Here is a 7,528-nt window from a genome sequence, read left to right as displayed (position 1 = left end):
CAACCTCACACTAGCCCCAAAAATGCCTCAGCAGATGTAGCTGCTGCAGAAAGCACCTGCCCCAGCAAGCAGGAGTCCGTGCACAGAGCACACAACCCATGCTCCCCTTTCCAGACAAGGTCTGGGGTGTTCATGCCAACCCATCAACTCCCGAAACCTCCCAACAGCTGCACAACAACAGCAGGAGAGAGGCGACTTAATGGGCTTGAACAGGTAGTCCTGTGGTTTAAACTGGCACCCCAATATTATCAGCAATGCTACGGGAGTCCAGAACTCGACTCCTACCACGATCCCAGTCCAGGAGCTCCACCCAGGACAGGCCACAGCACTCCTCCCTCTCCTAAACTCTTCCAAAGGGGATGGACTGGGAAAGAAACTAGTGGCTCAGGCTGAGAATTTTATTTTTGAGGTTGGTAGATCTGTTGTGGAGACTGATCCACTGATATTTTTCCAATATAAGGAACATATAAGATGCCTAGAATTTGATAGCTGCTTTTTAATTAAATTGAAATAAGTAAATCACAGCCTGTTGCCATGGAGAATGAACAGACACAGCCTCTTGACTCCAGGGCAGGATCAAGAAGGAGAGGCAGACAAGGCTGTGAAATTAAAAACACCTATTTTAAAGCAAATGGTTTTGATAATTAGTAAAAAACGTGGCATAGGGAAATAATATAACCATATGGCAGGAAGTGGTTTTCAAGGTGAACTACAAAGCTGTTTTAAATAAATTAATAAACTGCTGGAGCTGCTGGGTCACTCGCAGAACCATATATGCAGGATTAAATGTCATTTAAAAAATACACCAGAAAAATAGCAATTAGCTCTTCTTTCAGTTTCCTGCCTATAGCCCTGCATCTGTGTCTGTTCTTATTTTTAAGGACTTGTTTCAAGTGATTAACATTTGCACCTATTTGCAGTTACCAGAGAGCCGTCAAACTCACACATTTTCAAAAGCCTTGCAGTTCACCCTGAAGCAAGAACCAAGTTTATGGGATACAAAACCTTTTATCTCTTATTCAGTGTCATCACACAATCCTGGCCAGGTCATCAGACACTAATAATCGTTCCTGGAGCTGTGCATCCCTGTTACGACTTCCATGACAAAGTGACTTGGGGGAGAATTTGCCCACCACACACCATGGGTCCAGCCCTGTGCTACACCTCTCCAGAAGCACAGCTCAGAGACAGTCGACAGGTAATGCTGGTCTGTCAGGAGGAGGCAGCAGGACCCTTGGCACAAGCTTGGCTGATGGACAAGAGCCCACCCCTTCCTGCTTCCGACCTCACCTGCTGCCAACTCACCCCTGTCAGCAAAGGCTGCCCAGAAAGATGGGGCTGGATAGTTTATGTTGCTCCTCTACCACCTCTGCAGAGAGGGTATTGTGTGGCGGTTGTCCCGCCCTTAAGACACTTGTGCTCTGCTTGCATCTAAAAGGGCCGCAACAAGGAAACTCCCTCATCACCTTTTCGAGCCCAGCCAGGGCAAATCTGAGCAAGACTGCCTTACAATTTCCAGTGAGCATGTGGCCAAAGTGCATCAAATTCACAATAGCTTAAAAATACTTGAAATAAATTGTACTTGATGACTCAGTTTCAAAAATGTGTTGTACAACTAACTTCCACTTCAAACCTCCTGTCCACTCTAGGGGAAAAGCCAACCTTTTCTCCTATTTTGTGAAGACACAAGTTGTCAGCCACAGTCATCAGTCTTCCATTGCAGCTAATGACCCACACGAAACAAACTGTCAGGGTCCCAGTCCAGGCCCTCATGACACAGCTGGTTACATAAAAAATCAGTCATATTTTCAGCACTAATCAGCAGAATTTGAGCTGGCTATTGACAAGTTTTCTTCTATTCCCCACCATGACCAAGAAACACCCTGCGAAGGGAGGGGAGTCAGGACAGAAATCTTAGAAAAAGAAGGAGTTGGGGAAAAATGAGCAATTAAAATCAGCATTGCCTGCTTTCACGGTTTTGCCCCATATTTTGGAGCATTTGCTGCTTTAACTTAAGTCACACTACATAAGATTCGTGTCTTTCATTAAAAATAAACTCCAGGTCTAAGTCTGCATGAAGATACGCATGAACTTGCAAATCCGGTTCACCCTGAAGGATGCCAACAAGGACCCCAATGCCACTCCTTAAAAACGCTGGGGTGAGAGCAGCACGAGTGGGCTAAGTCGTAGTCTTTGAACAGTTGAGGCTGACAGTGGTATCTGCCCAACCTCCTTGCTCACACACCCCCTTTCTTTCCAAAGCCTGCAGCGAGAGGAGCTGTGAAACATTTCAGGACACATGAGCTGCACTGGAAGGTGCTACGCACCCTCAGCTCCCCCCCTCCCCATGGCCTTCCTGGCGTGCAATCAGTTTCCTGCTGTTTGAACCACAGTCCTGCCCCACCACCTGAACACAAATGGCTTCGCAGAGGCTGTTTCTGCCCTCACAGGCACTGGGCACCCAGAAGGCAGCAGATGGCTTGTTTCTCCTCACCTCATAGCTTTACTTATGTTTAATTTTGACTTAAAGAGAGGAGATTTAACACAATTACCAAGGCCGGCCTACTACCTCCCTCTGAAAGAGAACTGTGGTTTCTTCTCCATCTCCGCAAGCCAAGATAACCGCGCAGGGGAAGACTCCTTCCCAGGGACACTCCCAGTTGGACAGAGCCAGAGTTAACGGGCGCCTGCATTAAGACTCAAGCCAGGCGGCTGCTTGGCGTATGAAGGAAGATGCTAGCTGTGCCCAGGAGCAGATTATTTTCGTATCACAGCAGAGAGGGTCGCAGGCCAAAAATAAAACTAAAGAAAAAAAAAAAAGGAAAAAAACCCCCAAATCCTCACACATAAAACTGTTCCCTTCAACAGCATCGCACCACACCGCACACACAAAGAGGGGAGAGCACTCGCGGGGCCAAGCCCCTTGCCCAGGCTGTCCACAGCCCCCTGTTCCCATCACTCATGCTCTCCCCTTGCCCGCTCTTCCCTGACCTCCAGCCTGCCCCCATGCCACCCCAGCTCCCTGCAAGCCCCTCCTGCGCCCCCAGCCCACCTCCCCAGGATGCCCTTCTCCTACCCACAAACTTCTCCTGACCTCTACATCCCCAACACCCCTCCCAGCACCTCAGTCTCAGCACCCACACGCAGCAAAACCAGGGGAGAGCACTTCCCAAACAAGAAGAGGCTTCAGAAGCCAGCCTTTCCGGGGTACTTTTCACCTTGGGCTCCCACCAGGAGTTTCCAGCCGTAAACCTCGGTGGCTGCCAAGCCGCTCGCTCGAGGAGCGTGTGGCACATGTGCACGCCCCTGCCGCTGTCAACAACTTCCAGTCACGGTCCCGGTGGACAAGTCCCGGGTGGGCGAGGGGTTGCCTACCACCGCCAGCAGTAATCTGGCTTGGGAAAGGCAGCTCGTAAGTGGGATGGCGCTTTAACAAAAATAAAGATCACCTTAATATTCTTATTAACAGCCAGAAAGGTCACGACGTGTTGGACCATAAGTGGGGGGGGAAGATGGGCGAAGGGAGGGGAAGAGGGGGGGGAATGCACAAAACCGCACGGCGTTAACTGTTTGTTCACCATAAAAAGAAAATAATATGAAGGAATTGGAGATTAACGACGGCTGCACACAGACAGACGGACAGAAACCCACGCGGGGGGATGAGCGGCAGCCTGCGGGAACCATCAGCGCTTCCCCCGGCTCTCAGCAGCCCCAGAGAGACTGCCCCGCTGCCCCCGCCGCCGGCGGGCCCGGCTGCCGGAGCCCCCCGCGCACAGCGTGGAGGCGCCTGTCCTTCACAGGCGGGGAAGGCGGCTGAGGAACTCGAGGGCGGGGGGTCCCCTTCCCGCAGCGCCCCGTCCGCGGGGGGCGCGGGGAGAGCTCGGGTTACGGCCCGCTTAAAAAACAAATAAAGCCCCCAGTAAACGCCGCACACGCCGGCGGTGGGGGGGAACACAAAACCCAAGAGATTAAAAAAGTCACCTCAGAACAAACGGGGGGAAGAGGAGAAAGGGGGTGCCAGTCCCCGCACACGCCGCCCCCGTCAGGGTGAGACCCCCCCCCGCCCCTCCCACGAGGTGGGGGAGGCGCCCTCGCGCGCAAGGTGAGGCGGGCGGGCAACCGCCGTTACGGCCGCCGCTTACCTGTGGGGGCTGGCCCTCAGGGTCCCATGGCAGCCCCGTCCCGTCCCGTCCCGTCCCGTCCCGCCCCGTCCCGCGGCGGGCAGAGGGGCTCCCGATTCTTTGTTGCGCGGAGGGGAGCGGGTACGGATCCTGTCAGCTCATGTGAGGCGGCGGGCTCGGTCTCCGGGGCTTTTCCTTGCTGGTTTTTCCTCCCCTCTCCCCTGCCCGCCCTCCGCCGGCGCTCAGGGCAGGCCCCGCAGCCGGGCGCGGGTCTCAGGCCCGACTGGCTGCTGGCAGAGCGGCGGCGGCGGGGGAGGAGGAGGAGCCGCCGGCGGGGCGTGCTCCCGCGACAGGGCCGGGCGCGGAGGAGGGCTCTGGCATCTCACAGCGCTGCCTGGAGGGGGAGGCGGCGGGGGAGGGCGCTGCCTCGGGCCCCTGCGCCCCGTCGTGTGTCGTCCCCCCAACCCCCAGCTCCCGCTCTCGCCCCCGTTTCCTGAGAGGAGGCGGCGCCGCTGGCCCGCCCTCCCCCGAGGCCTCGGTGGGATCGGCCTCTGCCCCGGCCCGGCAGGACCCGCTCCGGGGCGGGAAGGCCCCGCCGCGCGCCCGCTGTGGCGGGGGAAACGGAGCCGCGGTGGCCCTCGGGGCAGGCGCCGGCTTTCCTAGAGGAACGGCCGCCGGCCGCCTGACGGCCAGTGGGGTGTTGCGGGGTCCGCAGGGGAGTCAGGTAGGCAGGGGCTTCGCCGGCCTCTTTTAGCGTGGGGGAGCAGTGGGTAAAACGGACCCCTGAACAGTGGGTTTGTTCCCCTCCTGAGGCTGCTGTTGCTGCACCTCGGGCCCTGATGCATAGGCCTGGGCCTGCCGCAGCAGTCTGGAAAGTAAATAAAAACATAATTATGTGTGTTCTAGTTGGGGCTCGCAATAAAAGAGAGGAAAACCCCTCGTTTTCTCTAGAAGAGATCACAGAAATAGCAGTACTGAGTCAGATCAGCATCCTGCCTCCGAGAGTGCTGAACAGACAAACCCTAAGACAGAGTGTCGGCTCCAACAAGCAGACGGCGATGCTGCCCCAGAAGAATCCCCTGTGAGGCAGTGATCCTGTGGTCAGGCACTTCCCGACCCACAGCTGGGGTCTTCATATTTAACAGCTTCCAAAAGATTTTTCTTCAATGCATTCAGTCTTTTTTTCTTTTTTTTTTTTTTGAAGCATGTGAAATTTTCGTATCTGCTACATCATGCAGCAAACATCCAGCTCTCTTCTTCAGACAGCATTTAGTCATCTTCTTTTGTTTGCCAAGCTCTAAGTGGGGGGCAGAGAAAGATCACCTTTCTGCAGCTCTTTGATGCCCCGACATGCCATTTTTCCTCACAAGCCAAGTCTGAAAAACATTACACCACCAAGCCAGGCCATATATAGGAAACATAGATGACATCTCTATCAGAAATGCGGACAGCTCAGAAAACCTTGGACTCCTTCATCAAATAAAACAGCAAATTCAATGAGCAGCTTCCCGGCTGCTCTAGTCAGTCCCAAGATTGCTCCTACACTGGCATCAGCTTTCTAGACACCACAATTGACATTAAAAAATGGTACCCTGCAAGCTAGCACATATACAAGAACCTACAGACCATAAAACTTCCTCTGTAAAGCGGATGCAGTAAGACCAGCAGCCATCCAAAGCGCACCGAGAAGCTGTGAGATTCAGCCAGCCCTGCAGATACTGTTGCACCTGCTCTGAGGGGAAGACTGGTGATCTGCTTTATCCAGCAAGGTCACTCTTCCAGCAAAATAGATGCAAATTTACCACAATAAAGATAGGACAGCAACAACAGCAATTTTAGAAAATCACTTTTCACGGGATCAAGGTTTATTTGGCATTTGTCTAGTGCAACCAAAATTAACAAGGACTGGCAAAGTCCCTGACCACATTAGCTTTCTGCAAATTTGTTTTTCTGCTTTTTATTTTAGAGTTTCTACTGTAGCATTTCCTCCCGCAACCACGTGCCCCTGGTAGTGATAATATTCCACACTAAAATCCACACATAAAATAATCTTCTACATTACTGTCTCTGAGCGATTTTTTTTCCCAGTGCCTCTTCTCTTAACCTTCAGGCTCTCCCTTTCACAGCTCATTACAGGAAGCAAATCCACAGATGAAAACACATGAAATAGAACCAGATACCGCCAGAGCATCAAACATGAAATACGCCAGTACTGCTCCACAGGCAGCATAATCAATGCCCTTCCTCCCACAGCAAAACCCCCGAAATTCTTTGTTCCTGCATGTACTTGTCCCAAATCTCTACAGTTCATCACTTCATCCAGCACACGAGATACCCCCACAGAAACCATGCGAATGAAACTAAATTGCTGTCTTAGAGCATGTACAGCCAGCCAATAAAGGACAGAAATACGTACTCATCGTTAGAATATTTGTCAGACCGCAACAACTCGAATCCCTCAATCCTTATCCCAAAGGAGACCTACAAAATGTTACCAAAAGATAAAGCTCGGAATTAAAACTTATAATCCCTAGATACTAAATCTCATGGATTTAACGGAGATGTTGCCTTCCTAGCCCGTTACAGCCTCCCTGCTGACCTCTCCCTTTGTCACCAGCACAAATAACCCTTTTTCTCTAGGGGTCCAGCAGAGAACCAGCAGCCTGTCAGTCACTTCTGCTCACACCCCCTTCCGGTCCATAGGTGCTCCTTTTTTTTCTGAAGTGGTCAAATTGATTAATATAATTAGATTAAACTAAAAGGAATTGCATCTAACCTGTAGTTAGCTTGAATTTTGCTGCTTTCTGTCAGATCTGATAAAGAGACCCTGAGCCCAAAAGCTTGTTTGCTTTTTCCAGCTCTATCAGTTGATCTAATAAAAGATATTACCTTTCACCACAAACCTTGCTTCCCTAGGATCTTTAGACTATCACAGCCACAACAACAATTTTACTTTTAACGTCTTGCCTACTTTAACTGATTCTTCCAGATTCTCTTATCTGTGAAATAGAATATGATAAAATGTATTCTGTTCTGTATCGATTCTTATACTGTTTTCATAAATGTAATATCCAAGTACCTTCTAGGACTGCATTAACTGATCTGACTAACATCTGTCACATGGAGGGTTTGTTTTTCTTTTTCTCTCGCCGGGAAGAAAATGATGCATGGAGCAAAGTGTTTTGGTTTCGTGAGGTGTTTTTTTTTCCTTTCCTCTATTCACGTTGCTCTGTGTTTATACCAGAGAAAATGAAGACGATGGCAATTTCTGTGATAGACCTTATTTCCCAGGGAAGTTAATTTCAGAGCATTGAGCCACCCGTAGAAAGATGTCTCCTGCACAAAGCAGCATTTTAATATGTCATTCCCCACCAAAGAAAAGCTAATCTGTATTCTTGACATTTGGG

The sequence above is a fragment of the Calonectris borealis genome, chromosome 1 (assembly GCF_964195595.1).
Source record: "Calonectris borealis chromosome 1, bCalBor7.hap1.2, whole genome shotgun sequence".
NCBI classification, from domain to species: domain Eukaryota; kingdom Metazoa; phylum Chordata; class Aves; order Procellariiformes; family Procellariidae; genus Calonectris; species Calonectris borealis.
The sequence above is the reverse complement of the archived record's forward strand: the minus strand, read 5'-3'. Positions refer to the sequence as shown.